At 41.4% G+C, this 18,255-nt stretch overlaps 1 pseudogene; it reads right to left on the bottom strand.

Annotated features, from left to right (window-relative positions):
* Positions 1 to 748: 748 nt before the first annotated feature.
* Positions 749 to 1,845, bottom strand: LOC129624828 (endogenous retrovirus group PABLB member 1 Env polyprotein-like; annotated as a pseudogene).
* Between the last annotated feature and the right edge of the window lie 16,410 nt (positions 1,846 to 18,255).

Here is an 18,255-nt window from a genome sequence, read left to right as displayed (position 1 = left end):
TATCTCTCCAGAACACAAGTGTGCAAACAACAGGGCGATTCTTTTCTTTCCTTGAATCTTTCTCATTTTACTTCTTTACCACAAAAGTACTTTACTATCTTTAAACACTTTGTAGAATGTTTTCATGTTAAACAGTGATAAAATATGCAGGAATACGTGTATCTGTAGGCAAGGTAATGAACTGTAATATGTTGTAGCCACGCGTTCCGGGAAACAAACTCACTCAGAAGGACAATGCAGATAGTGGAGTGCAGTTTATTACACCAGGGGGCCCAAGGCAGAGTCTCCTCTTAGTCAAGGACCCCGACCAGCATTTGTGAAAATCTTTTATACCCCATGTGTACGTGTCTGAACCCACCACTCCAAATTCCTTGAAACTTACATACACCGAGGAAAATACAATCCCAATAACCCCATCATTCACGTCCTATGTGCTCATGTGCTCAAACAATTAGCCAATAATCAATAAACCCGAGATTACACCCTGATAGATACAGAAAAATGTATGGCCTGTCTGGAGGAAGGGGTGATTAGTGTATGTTTTCTCTTAGGCGATGAGTAACCTAGATATGATCTTCAAGGTTCCCCTGTCTGGAGGGGGTCTTATCCTTCTGTTGTTGTTTTCATAGGCACTAAACACAGAGTTCAGAGTCCATTGGAAAGGTGGCCGAGCATGATCAGCATGAACAGGCCTAAGATGGAGTCCAGGCTCTATGAATTCCTTCTTCATTCCCTCCTCTTGATGCTCTTAACTCTTATTATGAGCATCATTCATAGGGATATATTGCACCCTGGCTCTCCGACCGCCAATTTGGGAGAATGACATCAACCTTTGGGTTACAAAGTTCATAATACATTGTAAAATTCAAGGTCCACAAAGCAGAACTATCAAGGCAACTATAACAGTGGTAAATATAGTTTTCCACCAATCGCCCTTCACCCAAGATAGGACCGAAGTCCAGAAAGGAATGTTTTCATTTGACATTGCTTTTACCTGGTTTTTCATGTCATCTAAAGCAGCTGATACATTGCCAGATAAGTCAGGGATGTATACACAACATTCAACCTTAATTATAGCACAGGTCCCTCCTTGAGCAGCTGTGAGTATGTCCAAAGCCATTCTATTATGAATTACCGCTTTTCTCATTTGGATTTGTTCTTCATTTAAGGCTTGGATGGCTTTTGTTCTATCTAGGACGGCCTGTTTTGTGAAATTAGTCAAGGCCTCTACTTTAATCATGATATCTGTTGTCCCTATAGAGGATACGAATAAGGCAGTAATATATTCATATCACTGAAACACGGATCTTGCCCACCTAGCATGTAAATAAGGTAGATTTACCAGGGCTGCCAGGGTAGATTTACAACAAGTAGGTTAGGCTTTTGTTACACTGGCATTTATATCAAATGTAACCCCATGACCCGAGTCTATTGACTGTAGGTCTTACACCAAGAGAGCAAGGAGAGGTAATGATTGGCAAGAGAGAGAGGAAAGTCTCTTTTTGTCATCCCAGAAAAGAGCAGAATGGTTTAAAATCTCCTTGGCAGAGTGGTGACACCCACCAAGGAAGTCCATCCATCGCTGACAGAGGCATAGCCCCACATACCCAGCAGTTGGAAGTGTTGTGGAAGTCTGAGTAGGAATGTGCCCATGAGATGAAAACATTGTCCTGAGTTGAAACGGAAGTTAAATTCAAAATCACGTTGATGAGGCCAAGCAGCAGGAGTTGATTGTGTGGCTTCATCCTGAAGGGGCTCGTCCAGGATCTTCTTTTCCTTCTTCTTAAGGATGGTCTTAGTCTCTCGAGGGTCAGCGGGGTCCCTCTGTGTTTTTTGGGTCTGCATGGTATGTTCTCTTCACCCTCATATGATGGATCCAAGGGACAATACCTGCAACTTTAACTGCAGTAGGGGTAGTTAGAATAACATAAGGGCCCTTTCACCCAGGGGCTAGCAAATCATATTTCCAATCTTTGACCCATACTTGGTCACCAAGAGTAAACTCATGAATCTGTTCCCCAAGGGGGAACAGCATCCTTTCTTGTAAAACTTAGTTACCTGATTTATTACCTTACCCAGTTCCATCTGCTGTGAAATCCTATTCCCCCTTACCTGAGGCAAATTTGTTGACACCTGTTTTATTATGGGAGGGGGCCTCCCATACACAATTTCATATGGAGAATAGCTTTGGGACTGTGGGGTCATCCTGAATCTGAGCAGATCCATCGGAAGCAAGTCCACCCAGGAGCAGTCAATCTCTATGATCCACTTGGAGAGTCTCTTTAATGTCCAGTTGGTTCATTCCACTATCTCAGAACTCTGGGCCTATATGCAGTGTGCAGTTTCCATTTGATGTTTAAAGTTTTGCTTACTTGTTGTACTAAATCAGCTACAAAAGCTGGGTCATTGTCTGAATGAATGATGGTAGGAAGTCCAAATCTGGGAACTATTTCCCTAAGCAGGCACCGGGCTACTTCTGATGCTCTTTCAGTCCAGGTAGGAAAAACTTCTACCCATCCCAAGAACATACATACCATGACCAGCAGGTAACGGTAGTGTCGGTGAGGTTTCATTTTGGCGAAGTCCACTCCCAGGTGTTCAAAGGCCAGCGTGCCTTTCAGCTGAATACCCGGAGGTTTTTGTCTGAATACCTGAGAGGCAGCTTTAACCTGTGAGCAGGCAGCATGGCCTAGGTGGGTCGCTTGGTGTGTTTGGCTTACCAGATTGTGTGCCAGCTCCTCTGGTACCAATAATTTGCCACTTGGCAGTTCCCACCATCCCTTTTCAGTCTTGATGGCCCCTTCCACTTTGGCTAACCTGACAGCCATTGTACTTGTTTTATCAGGCTAGTGCCATCAGTATATAGGACCCAACTAGATTCTGGAAACTTGTGTCCTTCTTTAAGACAAACCCCAGATACCTTACCTCCTTCTTGCAGATCTGTGCCTTCTTTGACACCCGGTAACCTGCTTCCATCAGCAGCTGGAGCAGTGCTTTTGTCCCTTTCCAGCATTTTTCCTTGGTCTTGGTGGCCAGAAGCAGGTCATCCCCATATTGTAGGAGCCCATGCACCAAATGTTGTAGCCACACGTTCCAGGAAACAGACTCACTCAGAAGGGCGATGCAGATAGTGGAGTGCAGTTTATTACACTGGCGGGCCCAAGGCAGAGTCTCCTCTTAGCCAAGGACCCCGACCAGCATTTGTGAAAATCTTTTATACATGTGTATAAATCTTGTGAAAATCTTTAGACATGTGTACATGTCTGAACCCACCACCCCAAATTCCTTGCTGCTAAGTTGCTTCAGTCGTGTCCGACTCTGTGCGACCCCATAGACGGCAGCCACCAGGCTCCCCCGTCCCTGGGATTCTCCAGGCAAGAACACTGGAGTGGGTTGCCATTTCCTTCTCCAATGCATGAAAGTGGAAAGTTAAAGTGAAGTTGCTCAGTCGTGTCCGACTCTTCACGACCCCATGGACTGCAGCCTACCAGGCTCCTCCGTCCATGGGATTTTCCAGGCAAGAGTACTGGAGTGGGGTGCCATTGCCTCCTTGAGACTTACATAAACCAAGGAAAATACACTGCCAATAACCCCATCATTCACGTGCTATGTGCTCATGTGCTCAAACAGTCAAACAATTAGCCAATAATCAATAAACCTGAGGTTACACTCCGATAGATACAGAAAAATTTATGGCATGTCTGGAGGAAGGGGTGATTAGTGTATGTTTTCTCTTAGGCAATGAGTAACCTAGATACGATCTTCAAGGTTCCCCTGTCTGGAAGGGGTCTTATCCTTCTGTTATTGTTTTCATAGGCACTAAACACAGAGTTCAGAGTCCATTGGAAAGGTGGCTGAGCATGATCGGCATGAACAGGCCTAAGATGGAGTCCAGGCCCTATGAATTCCTTCTTCAAATAATACATACAAGTCTACTTTCTGTCTAACAAGGGAAGGGAGGACAATGCATATGAAAATCTATTTTATATATAATAGATTATGAACTCTATTTTTTATGAAATAATTTATATCCCCATGGTTGTTGTTTGTTGTTGTTTAGTTGCTAAGATGTGTCCCACTCTTTTGTGACCCCATGGACTGTACCCCACCAAGTTCCTTTGTCCGTGGGATTTCCCATGCAAGAATACTAGAGTGGGTTGTCATTTCCTTCTCCAAGGGATCTTCTGGACCCAGGGATGGAACCTATGTCTCCTGCATTGGCAGGCAGATTCTTTACCCTAGAGCCACCTGGGAAGCCTATATCCCCATTAATCATCAGTAATTAAAATGTTTCAATACCTAAGAAGCAAAAGTGAAGCTAATATTCATGAGGTAATGTTTTATTTCAGCCTTTAATAAACAAAACTCTACATATTTTGTTTGTATGTGTCTTTTAAAGTAAAGTGTAATCAGTCAGTCAGGCAGTTCAGTTGCTTAGGCATGTCCAACTCTTTGCGACCCCATGGACTGCAGCATGCCAGGCCTACCTGTCCATCACCAACTCCTGGAGTTTACTCAAACTCATGTCCATTGAGCTGATGATGCCATCCAACCATCTCGTCCTCTGTCATCCCCTTTTCCTCCCACCTTCAATCTTTCCCAGCATCAGGGTCTTTTCAAATGAGTCAGTTCTTCCATTAAGGTGGCCACAGTATTGGAGTTTCAGCTTCAGAATCAGTCCTTCCAATGAATATTCAGGACTGATTTCCCTTAGGATGGACTGGTTGGATTTCCTTGCAGTCCAAGGGACTCTCAAGAGTCTTCTCCAACACCACAGTTCAAAAGCATCAATTCTTTGGCGCTCAGCTTTCTTTATAGTCCAACTCTCACATCCATACATGACCACTGGAAAAACCATAGCTTTCACTAGGTGCACCTTTGTTGGCAAAGTAATGTCTCTGCTTTTCAATATGCTATCTAGGTTGGTCATAACTTTTTTCCAAGGAGGGTCTTTTAATTTCATGGCTGCAGTCACCATCTGCAGTGATTTTGGAGCCTAAAAAAATAAAGTCTCTCACCGTTTCCACTGTTTTCCCATCTATTTTCCATGCAGTGATGGGACCAGATGCCATGATCTTAGTTTTCTGAATGTTGAGTTTTAAGCCAACTTTTTCACTCTCCTCTTTCACTTTCATCAAGAGGCTCTTTAGTTCTTCTTTGCTTTCTGCCATAATGGTGGTGTCATCTGCATATCTGAGGTTATTGATATTTCTCCCAGCAATCTTGATTCCAGCTTGTGCTTCATCCAGTCCAGGATTTCTCACGATGTACACTGTATACAAGTTAAATAAGCAGGGTGACAGTATACTCTTTTCCCAATTTGGAACCAGACTGTTGTTCCATGTCCACTTCTAACTGTTGCTTCCTGACCTGCATACAGAGTTCTCAAGAGGCAGGTCAGGTGGTCTGATATTCCCATCTCTTTCAGAATTTTCCAGTTTGTTGTTATCCACACAGTCAAAGGTTTTGGCATAGTCAATGAAGCAGAAGTAGATGTTTTTCTGGAACTCTCTTGCTTTTTCGATGAACCAGTAGATTGTTGGCAATTTGATCTCTGGTTCCGCTGCCTTTTCTAAATCCAGCTTGAACATCTGCAAGTTCACGGTTCACATACTGTTGAAGCCTGGCTTGGAGAATTTTGAGCATTACTTTACTAGCATGTGAGATGAGTGCAATTGTGTGGTAGTTTGAGCATTCTTTGACATTGCCTTTCTTTGGGATTGGAATGAAGACAGACCTTTTCTAGTCCTGTGGCCACCGCTGAGTTTTCCAAATTTGCTGGCATGTTGAGTGCAGCACTTTCACAGCATCATCTTTCAGGATTTGAAATAGCTCAACTGGAATTCCATCACCTCCACTAGCTTTGTTTGTAGTGATGCTTTCTAAGGCCCACTTGACTTCACATTCCAGGATGTCTGACTCTAGGTGAGTGATCATACATCATGATTATCTGGGTTGTGAAGATCTTTTTTGTATAGTACTTCTGGAACTCCACATACTAAGATGAGTGCATGCCTTTGTAATACATTTAAAAATACGTGCCAAAGAAAGGGGATCTGTGACGACACATACCCATTGGTTAAAGATTAAGAACTTGACTGCCATTTTAGCCTCTGTACCAGATTATATGCCTGCTTCTGCCTGTCCCTGGCTTCCCAGGTGGCCCTAGTGGTAAAGAAGCCTCCTGCCAATGCAAGAGACATAAGAGACATGGCTTTGAATCCTGGGTTGGGAAGATCCCCTGGAGGAAGGCATGGTGACCCACTTGTATTCTTTGTAAAATTCCGTGGACAGAGAGAGGAGCCTGGCTGGCTACAGTCCATAGGGTGGCAAAGTTGGACACAACTGAAGCGATTTAGCACACATGCCTGTCTCAGGATATGTTCTTTAAAACAAATGGCATCCCTGTAATGATGCTAGTGAGAGACATTTTGTCTATCTCCCTCATTTGTCAATTTTTTCATAAAAAATGTGCTCATGTATCTACAATAAACACAAAACAGAAAAGAACAGCTAGGACACCCATCTGAGTAGGCTGTATTTCCCAGGGAAGAAGAATGTTCTATTGATCCTGGAGCCTCATTTGCAACACTTTCATGTGCTTATTGATTGCTAACCTCACGCCACCTGCTAAAATGATTACAAATTACATGAAAGTTATTTGAAATCTATTTAAACAATGCAGTGAACTGCATATACTATAGTCATTAGCAATTGAAAGACAATTTGCTTTTGTTTAAATTTTAACATACAAATATGACATCATTCCACAAACCTCCTTCCACTTAAAATGCAATTCACTGAAGTCACAGAAATTTACAATAAATTGCTACAGGGTTACCTTAAATTTCTTTTTAGTATCTCAATCAGAAAAACAAGAAAGTCCTCCATTTGAAATTGTGCGCTCAGTTCTTCGGTTGTGTCTGACTCTTTGCGACCCCATGGGCTGTAGCGTGCCAGGCTCCTCTGTCCATGTGATTCTTCCGGTAAGAATACTGGAGCAGGTTGCCATTTCCTACTCTAGGGGCTCTTCCTGATCCAAGGATAGAACCCATATCTCCTGCTTCTCTTGCACCTCCTGCACTGGTAGGTGGATTCTTTCCTACAGTGCCACCTGGAAAGCAGCAAAAGATAAGTGAGTAACCCTGGAAATGATAGCAGTGAAACAATTCTCTACAGCGCCAATTTGTTCATAGCTAAACTGTATCCTTTATCTACCTTCGAAAAATGTTTTCTGTTTCCAAGTCTTCTGCAAAAATATTCATTTTAATGGATTACTATATATTCGCATAAAATACTTAAGTGGTTCTCAAGTCATGAAAGTGTGGTTTGTTTTTACAGTATTATTCCTATTGTAAGATTTTGCTGAAAGCCTTTGTACACCCACTTTTCTCTGTACATCCAATTACATCCTCAGAATAGACTTTTGGAAATAGAACCATTGCATCAAAATGAAGGCACCTCTTACAGTTAATGTTATGTGTTACATGTGATTTACTGAGCCCTCATCAACACGGGGTATATGTAAACTTTTTTCCCCTCTTTTTTTCTACAATTTTTTCTGACCTCCTGTTTTTTAAAAGTGACACCTCAGTGTAATGAGTTGTATTATTAGACAATGTGACTGTGTATTATGCTTTTCTATTTGTTTTCTTTTATGGTAAGTTAGTATAACTCTTCAATACTCGGGTTTTAAGGGTTTTTGCCCATTTGACTTGTGATAGATTTTTGTTGTTGTTGTTCAGTCACTCAGTCATGTCTGACTCTTTGCAGCCCCGTGGACTGCAGCACACCTGGCTTCCCTGTCCTTCACTATCTCCCCGAGTTTGCTTAAATTCATGTTCATGGAATCTGTGATGCCATGTAGCCATCTCATCCTCTGTCATCCCCTTCTCCTCCTGCCCTCAATCTTTCCCAGCATTAGAGTCTTCTCTGAAGAGCTGGCTCTTCACATCAGGTGGCCAAAGTTTTGGAGCTTCAGCTTCAGCATCAGTCCTTCCAGAGAATCTTCAGGGTTGATTTCCTTTAGGATTGACTGGTTTGATTTCCTTGATGTCCAAAGTTTACCATACATATAGTAGATATTTCTCATTTTTACTTACTGTTGACATTTTGGATAATGTTTTAAAAATGGAGACTGTTGAAACAAACTAGGAAATAGGGTATGGACCAACTTAGTTAGATCTTTTTGAATTTTCCAAAATGCTTGTGCGCCAGATATAAGAAGAGTTAAGCATGGCTATAGGGGCTTTCCAGGTGGTGCTACTGGTAAAGAACCCACCTGCCAATGGAGGAAACATAACAGACTACGATTTTATCCCTGGGTCAGGAAGATCCCCTGGAGGAGGGCATAGCAATCCACTTCAGTATTCTTGCCTGGAGAATCCCATGGACAGAGGTTCCTGACAGGCTACAGTCCATAGGGTCACAAAAAGTCGGGCACAACTGAAGCAACTTAGCACACACACAAGGATTTGTTCAGTTACTCAGTCGTGTCCAACTCTTTGAGATCCCACAGACCGCAGCATGCCAGACTTCCCTGTTCTTCATCTCCTGGAGCTTGCTCAAACTCATGTCCATTGACTCGGTGATCCCATCCAACCATCTCATTCTCTGTCATCCCCTTCTCCTCCTGCCTTTAATTTTTCCCAGCATCAGCATCTTCTCTAAGGAGTCAGCTCTTCACATCAGGTAGCCAAAGTATTGGAGATTCAGCATCAGCATCAGTCCTTCCAATGAATATTCAGGATTGATTTTCTTAAGGATTGACTGGTTTGATCTTGCTGTCCAAGGGACTCTCAAGAGTCTTCTCTAACACCACAGTTCAAAAGCATCAATTCTCTGATGCTCTGCCTTCCTTATGGTACAACTCTCACATCCATACATGACTTCTGGAAAAAACCATAGCTTTGACTATAGTGATCTTTGTTGGCAAAGTGATGCCTCTGCTTTTTAATATGCTGTCTAGGTTTGTCATAGCTTTTCTTCCAAAGAGCAAGAGTCTTTTAATTTCATGGCTGCAGTCACCATCTGCAGTGATTCTGGAGCCCAAGAAAATAATGTCTCTCACTGTTTCCATTGTTTCCCCATCTATTTGCCATGAAGTGACTAGATGCCATGATCTTTGTTTTTTGAATGTTGAATTTTAAGCCAGCTTTTTCACTCTCTTCTATCACCTTCATCAAGAGCCTCTTTATTTCTTCTTCACTTTCTGCCATAAGAGTGGTGTCATCTGGATATCTGAGGTTATTGATATTTCTCCTGGCAATCTTGGGACACTCATCCACTATATTCTCAGTCTTCTGGCTTTCTGAATAAATTTACTCTCCATTCCTTGCCCCAACATGTCATCTCTTGATTTATTGGCCTGTTGAGCTTCAAGCAGTATGAGCTTAGACTCAGTAACACTCTCTTCCACAAATTCCAGCTTTGTTATATTCTGGAGGTTGCAGTCTTTTCCTAGATCTAGAATGGAAGTATGTACCATCAGGAGACCTGAGAGAGATATTATGGTTGCCTCAAGAAACAGAAGGAATAGCCTTGCAGAAGCCCACTTGCCTATTGTATATTAATGTTTAATAATGTATGTAATGCAGTTATGACCAACCTAGATAGCATATTCAAAAGCAGAGACATTACTTTGCCAACAAAGGTCTGTCTAGTCAAGGCTATGGTTTTTCCAGTAGTCACATACGGATGTGAGAGTTGGACTGTGAAGAAAGCTGAGCGCCAAAGAATTGATGCTTTTGAACTGTGGTGTTGGAGAAGACTCTTGAGAGTCCCTTGGACTGCAAGGAGATCCAACCAGTCCATTCTGAAGGAGATCAGTTCTGGGTGTTCTTTGGAAGGAATGATGCTAAAGCTGAAACTCCAGTACTTTGGCCACCTCATGCGAAGAGTTGACTCACTGGAAAAGACTCTGATGCTGGGAGGGATTGGGGGCAGGAGGAGAAGGGGACGACAGAGGATGAGATGGCTGGATGGCATCACTGACTCGATGGACATGAGTTTGAGTGAACTCTGGGAGTTGGTGATGGACAGGGAGGCCTGGCGTGCTGCAGTTTGTGGGGTCTCAAAAAGTCAGACTCGACTGAGTGACTGAACTGAACTAATGCATATTAATTTTGAAAAAGGGAGGAGATAGTGAGACTTGGCTAAATCCTGATTTCAGGAGGATAGCTTTGCACAATATCTAATGCAGAGTACTGGTGCAATATCAATTTTGTTGTACAATTCATGTTCTGTTCTCTTACTTTGAAATTTAGTGGAAGTCCTTCTACATTCTGGTGACAGAGCATCAGTTAGTCCTATATAAAATCAAGATTGTTATGAAATCTCTTCTCTGAGAGATGAATTTGGGGAAAGTTAAGAGAAGTTGTAAAAGGGATGCTAGCTAGATGTTATTTTAAGCCAGAACATTTTACCCCATCTTTAAAATCAGAGCATTCTTGAAAAAGGAAAAAAAATTCTGTTACTGGTTAGAGACAGTTCTCTTTAGCAATTACGTCTTGATTTATCTGGGTCTTTACTGTTTTTATAAAGATTATAAGTTTCTGAGAAAATAAGTGAATGTTAAATGGAATGGCTCTTGTCAAATAAAAATAATATGTCAGGAAATAATATTCAGGTTATGGGTTATGCATAACTCATAGCTGGACCCCAATTACTGTTGAATGACCAGCCTTTAGTTTCTAGATAACTGATTAAGAATACCTCAACTGATCAAGTGATTTTTGAAAGTACGTGAAATGGGCAATTAATACAGTGGAGGAGAATACATATTCTATAGCCAGATTGCCTAGATTTGAGTTCAAGCTCTGCCACTTACTGTTTGTATGACTTTGGGCATACCACCTAGCCTCTTGGCCTCAGTTTTTCAATTTCTAAACTGGTGAATATAAAAGTACCTCTTCTGTAGAGAGGTAGAGATTTGTAGAGAAATATGTATAAATAATGTAAAATAATGAATGTAAACTGTTTACAGTACCTGCCATTATAAGTGTGACATGTTGCTTTATTTTTTTACTTTACACAGAAGTATGTTTTTTTCTGACTTCTCAGAGAGGGTGAAGCTATTTCCTACAGTGCTAATGAAAATGTGGTCTATTCAAGAAAGTTAAGGCTTATTTTGATGGAATTCTAGCAGTGTATCAGGGCAGAACAAAGTCGCATAGAGGTTTGCAATTTATCAGTGAATTTAACTAGAGGAAAGAACAAATTCAAAGACCTCAAAGCTGTAAGAGGAATGCAGTGCAGGATTGTTTGTCCTTCCAATGTTGCTGGAAACACTGGCTCCTGCTGTGTAGGAAACAGGACCAAATCAGGGGCAATTACGTCAAAGAATAAATTCTGAGCTCTTAACTCAAAAAATAGTTTTGAGGTTTCAACCCACAGATATACATTTGTCCTCAAAAGTAAGAAACTTAGGTATATTTATCTTTTATGAGTTCTTTATGATGCAGAGTTTTAAATTACTTCATGTTCTTTCCAAGTACTGGATATTGTATGGTGTCTGAGCACAGGGGCTTTAGAGATGGGAATACCAGACCACCTGACCTGCCTCTTGAGAAATCTGTATGCAGGTCAGGAAGCAACAGTTAGAACTGGACATGGAACAACAGACTGGTTCCAAATAGGAAAAGGAGTACGTCAAGGCTGTATATTGTCACCCTGCTTATTTAACTTATATGCAGAGTACATCATGAGAAACGCTGGGCTGGAGGAAGCACAAGCTGGAATCAAGATTGCCAGGAGAAATATCAATAACCTCAGATATGCAGATGATACCACCCTTGTGGCAGAAAGTGAAGAACTACAGAGCCTCTTGATGAAAGTGAAAGAGGAGAGTGAAAAAGTTTGCTTAAAGCTCAACATTCATAAAACTAAGATCATAGCATCTGGTCCCATCTTCATGGCAGATAGGTGGGGAAACAGTGGAAACAGTGTCAGACTTTTATTTTTTGGGGCTCCAAAATCACTACAGATGGTGATTGCAGCCATGAAATTAAAAGACGCTTACTCCTTGGAAGGAAAGTTATGATCAACCTAGATAGCATATTGAAAAGCAGGGACATTACTTTGCCAACAAAGGTCCATCTAGTCAAGGCTACGGTTTTTCCAGTAGTCATGTATGGATGTGAGAGTTGGACTGTAAAGAAAGCTGAGTGCTGAAGAATTGATGCTTTTGAACTGTGGTGTTGGAGAAGACTCTTGAGAGTCCCTTGGACTGCAACGAGATCCAACCAGTCCATCCTAAAGATCAGTCCTGGATATTCATTGGAAGGACTGATGCTGAAGCTGAAACTCCAATCCTTTGGCCACCTCACGTGAAGAGTTGACTCATTGGAAAAGACCCTGATATGGGAGGGATTGAGGGCAGGAGGAGAAGGGGATGACAGAGGATGAGATGGCTGGATGGCATCACGGACTTGATGGACGTGAGTTTGAGTGAACCCCGGGAGTTGGTGATGGACAGGGAGGCCTGGCGTGCTGCGATTCATGGGGTGGCAAGGAGTCAGACATGAATGAGCAACTGAACTGAACTGAACTGAACTGATGTAGGTTCAGATCATGTCTTCACCTGTTTCTAACAAAGTGATCTTAGGCCAGGGTAACTTAACCATTCTGTGACACCAGTTTCTCATTTGGCAGAGGAATGTAATAGTAGTATTTACCTTCTGTGGTTGTTCTGAGCATTACATGTGGTGACATTTATAAAGCAAAAAGGAAGGCCTCAATATATGTAGTAAATTTTATTCCTTCTTTTCAATCCCTGAAACTTGTTTTAAGAGCTTCTAAAAAGGACAATACCTGCCTGCCTGCATGCTCAGTCATATCTGACTCTTTGAGACCCTATGGACTATAGCCCGCCAGGCTCCTCTGTCCATGGGATTTTCCAGGCAAGAATACTGGAGTGGGTTTCTGTTTCCTTCTCCAGGGGATCTTCCCAACCTAGAGATCAAACCTGTGTCTTTTGTGTCTCCTGCATTGTCAGGTGGATTCTTTACCACTAAGCCGCCTGGGAAGCCCAAAAAGAACAATACAGAGAACATAATATGTAAGCACTAAAACTATAATTTTTATGTGAACATTATTTTTAAGTGAAGAAAACCCGTGATACTGCAATCAGCTCTACTTATGAAATGGACACAAATAATTTCTCTGTAGCATTCAATAAAGTTATGGAGTTTAATTATTCACAGTGCTCAAAAACAATCACCTAAGACTTGTCATTAAAGCTAACACTGGTATCCTGTTGGTAATTTTTGTATCAACCTTGCTTGCTTAGTGGGATCTGAAAAGTGATACGTGAAAGTGAGAGTTGCTCAGTCATGTCCAACTCTTTGCGACCCCATGGACTATACAGTCCACAGAATTCTCCAGGAATACTGGAGTGGGTAGCCTTTCTCTTCTCCAGGGGATTTTTGCAACCCAGGGACCGAATGCAGGTCTCCCGCATTGCAGGCGGATTCTTTATCAGCTGAGCCACAAGGGAAGCCCAAGAATGCTGGAATGGGTACCCTATCCCTTCTCCAGGGATCTTCCCAACCCAGGAAAGAAACTGAGGTCTCTTGCATTGCAGGTGGATTCTTTACCAGCTGAGCTATCAGAGAAGCTCTATTGGGATCTGGGTCTCCCAGTTTGTTTATTCTTTCGGGTCCTAAAGCAATGGCACTCCTTGTTGATGATTATATATGCCATCAAAGAAGTACATCCTCTTCTTAACATCTCAGTCACGGCACAATCTTCTCTGTATTTTCATTCATGAAGGAGCTCGTTTCTTTTGTTGAGTTGTTCATGATCCCATACTATTTTACCCCTTTGTAAAACAATCAGCTTATCCTAATTTTTCCAAGACATTCTTGGCTTTAGCACCGAAAGTCTTCTACCTCTAGAAACTACTCAGCCCTAGGCCAGTCAGGAAACTTGGCAACCTTCCTTCTTTGCTGACAATACCAACCTAGAATAACTTCTTTCACTTCTAAATTTTTAGTAATATGTTTAGCATGTTACATTCATTTGGTACTTACAGAGTTCACATTTTGTCATATGAAAAGGGTTTACCACCTGAGTTGATATTAATTTTTTGAGAAAGCAACACTATATATATATATATATGAAGTTTACATGTGCATTGAAGCCAGTATAACAGAATTCAAATACTGCTGATTACATTTAAGAGTTTTAATTACTTTTTCTTAAATTATGATGTTTTCTTATCAGCAGCTATTGTAGCAGGTATGATTCTCAGTCTAAAATGAAACTTATTTTCTCTATAATAAGTTTGAAAAAATTAATTTTGTCAGTTATAATACGAAACATGTAGATAATGTTGGAAAATGTGTACTTATATTTAATTTATGGTTTTATTTATTAAATAAATTTTATTTAAATTGTAAATACACTTAAAATTATGTTATAGGAAATAAAAATATTTAGAAATATTGCTTTTAATCTGTTCTCATGTTTGATGAAACAATTTAATTCAGATTCTTTACCTACAACATCAAAATACAGTTCCTAGTCATCTTTAGTAGATGATACCCCTCTAATGGCAGAAAGTGAAGAGGAACTAAAGAATTAGTGAAAAGTCTGGCTTAAAACTCAATATTCAAAAAATGAAGATCATGACATCCAGTACCATCACTTCATGGCAAATAGAAGGGGAAAAGTAGAAGCAGTGGCAGATTTTATTTTCTTGGGCTCCAAAATGACTGTGGATGGTGACTGCAGCCACAAAATTAAAAGATGCTTGCTCCTTGGAAGGAAAACTATGACAAATCTAGACAGAGTGTTAAAAAGCAGAGACGTTACTTTGCTGACAAAATGCTTATAGTCAAAGCTATGGTTTTTCTAGTAGTCATGTACAGATGTGAGAATAGGGCCATAAAGAAGGCTGTGTGCCAAAGAATTGGTCCTTTTGAACTGTGGTGCTGGAGAAGACTCTTGAGAGTCTCTTGAACAGAAAAGAGATCAAACCAGGCAATCCTAAAGGAAGTCAACCATGAATATTCATTGGAAAGACTGACAATGAAGCTGAAGCTCCAATATTTTGGCCACCTGATGCAGAGGTGGAAAAGACCCTGATACTGAGAAAGATTGAGGGCAGGAGGAGAAGGGGACAATAGAGGATGAGATGGTTGGAAGGCATCACCAACTCAATGGATATGAGTTTGAGCAAACTGAGAGATAGTGAAAGACAGGGAGGCCCTGTGAGCTGTCGTCCATGAGGTAGCAAAGAGGTGGAAACGACTTAGCAACTGAACAACAACACAACAACAGTTATCATTAGAACCATTATTCAAAGATATCTAGCAGAGTTTTACAGAAAACCTTATTACAATTTCCATTTAAAAACTTGGATATATGCTGCCTTTTAAAAATGCATTATGTGCTCTATGCATGATGTTGTCACTGGGAGGTTTAGCTCAAGCCTCAAGAATCCATTCACATAAATTAGAAAAGTTTTTTTTTTTCCGTCTCTTATAAGTATAGTGCTGATTTCCACAAAACAGACAAATAGAAACATGTAATGCTTTAGGCTATAATAAGGCTAATTTACAATGCTAATGAACACAAATTATGAACGCATAAGGGAAGCCTGGAGTGCTGCAGTCCACGGGGTGGCAAAGAGTTGGACACAACTTGGTGACTGAACAGTAACAACAAATGAACACATATCCTTAGAAATCACTACCATGTGTGTATTATATTTCTTTGACTCCTTTTTTAAATGATAACGTTCACTGATGAGGTCTAAGCATCCATGACCTGCATTGATTGAGATTCTTTAGGATTCATTTGTATTTCTCCTAGATATTACTTTTCATTTCCTCCATCAAAACGAGATTTTTAAGAAAACTCCTAGTGCCACCACTGGGGAACATGAAAAGCTACTTAAGGACTCTGAGAAGGGTATTGTTTCTTTTCTGAGTTGTAAATTGAAGGATACAGACAGAAATAAAGCAAAGGTTCAATTGGACTACATGATACATGCCGTTGTGCTGAAAGGCGTGTTGAATGCTAAGGTGGTTGCTTTCTCGTGCTGGTGTTGTTGGTTATTCTCATAGCACCCATATTCATATTTCATTTGGGAGAAAAAAAAGTAGTTATTAGTAATTGCTAAGGACAAAATACATAAAGATGGAGAGAGAGAAGGCACAGGAAGGAGGAAGGGGAAAATAGGGACAGAGGGAGGAAGGAAATGACTTGGTCTTTAGACATCCTGGAAATAGTTCACCTGACCCCAGCCTGTCAAGCTCCCTGATATTCTTTAAGAAAGTAATAAATACAAATATATTCTCATTTTCTCAGGAAATGGGATGCATTTTACTATTCTTTGACCATGCAGTGATGGTTTCAGATCAACTGAGTCACTTTTCTGCCAGAGGTCCTTTGAGTTAAATTCAAATTGGCTGCTGTAACCCTGGCCTCTGCCATGTCTCTTGTCACAGCCTGACGCCAGAAGGGAAGTGCTTGTTGTCAAGATGTAAATATTTCATGTAGTAGAATGTAATGAAGCGCCTCAGCTTCTCTAGAAAGAGAAATGTTATATGGATGGTTTTGCTTGTTTCTTTTGAAGAATCTTTTCCATTTATGAGACGGTAGAAACTTGGTTGGAGAAGGCAATGGCACCCCACTCCAGTACTCTTGCCTGGAAAATCCCATGGATGGAGGAACCTGGTAGGATGTAGTCCATGGGGTCGCAAAGAGTCGGACACGACTGAGCAACTTGACTTTCATTTTCACTTTCATGCATTGGAGAAGGAAATGGCAACCCACTCCAGTGTTCTTGCCTGGAGAATCCCAGGGATGGGGGAGCCTGGTGGGCTGCCGTCTATGGGGTCACACAGAGTCGGACACGACTGAAGTGACTTAGCAGCAGTAGCAGCAGCAGAAACTTGGTTGCACATATTAAATGGCAGAGTTTTGCTGATTCTTTTTAGAAGGGGATGCAGTAGTGTCTGAATATCCAAAAAAAGTTGCTCTTTAAAAGATGAGGCTGGGTCCCTCTCAAGATGGACTTAAACCTCTTTAAGTCCTGTTATACAGATGGTCTTGATCCCTGTCTCCTCTACAATGTCACAAACCTCTGTCCACAGTTCATCAGGCACTCTGTCTATCAGATCTAGGCCCTTAAATCTATTTCTCACTTCCACTGCATAATCATAAGGGATTTGATTTAGGTCATACCTGAATGGTCTAGTGGTTTTCCCCACTTTCTTCAATTTAAGTCTGAATTTGGCAATAAGGAATTCATGATCTGAGCCACAGTCAGCTCCCGGTCTTGTTTTTGCTGACTGTATAGAGCTTCTCCATCTTTGGTTGCAAAGAATATAATCAATCTGATTTCGGTGTTGACCGTCTGGTGATGTCCATGTGTAGAGTTGTCTCTTGTCTAGTCAAGGCTATGGTTTTTCCAGTGGTCATGTATGGATGTGAGAGTTGGACTGTGAAGAAGGCTGAGTGCCGAAGAATTGATGCTTTTGAACTGTGGTGTTGGAGAAGACTCTTGAGAGTCCCTTGGACTGCAAGGAGATCCAACCAGTCCATCCTAAAGGAGATCAGTCCTGGGTGTTCATTGGAAGGAATGATGCTGAAGCTGAAACTCCAATACTTTGGCCACCTCATGCAAAAAATTGACTCATTGGAAAAGACCCTGATGCTGGGAGGGATTGGGGGCAGGAGGAGAAGGGGACGACAGAGGATGAGATGGCTGGATGGCATCACCGACTCGATGGACATGAGTCTGAGTGAACTCCAGGAATTGGTGATGGACAGGGAGGCCTGGCGTGCTGCGATTCATGGGGTCACAAAGAGTGGGACACGACTGAGCAAATGAACTGAACTGAACTGATGCAGGTGGTGCTGGTGGTAAAGAGCCCACCTGCCAATGCAGGAGATGCAAGAGACGCAGGTTTGATGCTTGGGGTGGGAAGATCCCCTGGAGGAGGGCATAGCAACCCACTCCAGTGTTATTTCCTGGAGAATCCCCATGGACAGAGGAACCTGGCGGACTACAGTCCACAGGGTCGCAAAGAGTTGTACACGACTGAAACGACTTAGCACATGCACACATTAGTTATGCATTAGCATGTTATGATTATTTCTATCACTGAAATGTTTTCAATTTCAGGAAAATTGTTGATTTCCTAAAGAATGTAAATACGTATTAGAGAACTACAAAAATATATTTGTAAAGAGAATATGACCTTATTTCTAGAAAGTCAATTGGTATGGACAAAATTTGGTTTA

The sequence above is a fragment of the Bubalus kerabau genome, chromosome 12 (genome assembly GCF_029407905.1).
Source record: "Bubalus kerabau isolate K-KA32 ecotype Philippines breed swamp buffalo chromosome 12, PCC_UOA_SB_1v2, whole genome shotgun sequence".
NCBI lineage: Eukaryota > Metazoa > Chordata > Mammalia > Artiodactyla > Bovidae > Bubalus > Bubalus kerabau.
The sequence above is the reverse complement of the archived record's forward strand: the minus strand, read 5'-3'. Positions and strand labels throughout refer to the sequence as shown.